We start from the raw sequence: 803 nt of genomic DNA, 5'->3' as shown, positions 1-803 counted from the left end.
TGAGTCGGTTCCGACTTGATGGTACCTAAGAACAACAACAACAACTACTACTTTTTGCTGACCCTCCACTTTACATTTTACAATATCTTTCCCCAAGTCCTTGTGTCCACTGATAATTTGTCCAATGTATGAGAGATAAAGTCTCACCAACGTTGCCTCCAAAGAGCATTCTGTTGGTATCTCTTCCAAAACAGACTTATTTGTTCTTCTGTAAGACCAAGGCATCTGGAATGGAGGAAGACTTATGAACTAGCAACATTCAAATGATATATATCTTTTTGCTTGCTGAAAGCGAAAAGGGCTGAAATGTTTACTGATGAAGATAAAAGTCGATAGCTTTCAATATGGATTGCACCTCAAAGTAAAGAAAATAAAAATCCTCACAACTGGACCAATAAATAATATTATGATAATTGGAGAAAAGATTGATGTTGTCAAAGGCAACTGTTTGTCTACTATCAATGATCGTGGTAGCAGAAGTCAAGAAATCACATGATGTATTACTTTAGGCAAATCTGCTGCTCAAGTCTTCTGTGAAGTTTTGAAGTCAAAGATATCAATTTGAGGACTAAGGTGTGTCAGACCCAAGTTATGGTAGTTTCAATTGTCTCATATGCATGTGAAATTGAACAATGAATAAGAAAGACTGTAGAAGAGCTGATACATTTGAATTATGGTATTGGAAAAGATTATTAAAAATATCATTGGCTTCCAGAAGAACAAACAAATCTATAATGGAAGAAGTACATCCAGAAAGTACTTTAGGAGCCAGGATGGCGAGACTTCATCTCTCATACTTTGGA

This window comes from Chrysochloris asiatica, unplaced genomic scaffold (genome assembly GCF_000296735.1).
Source record: "Chrysochloris asiatica unplaced genomic scaffold, ChrAsi1.0 scaffold00364, whole genome shotgun sequence".
Classification (NCBI taxonomy): Eukaryota; Metazoa; Chordata; class Mammalia; order Afrosoricida; family Chrysochloridae; genus Chrysochloris; species Chrysochloris asiatica.
Note: the sequence above shows the minus strand (reverse complement) of the source record.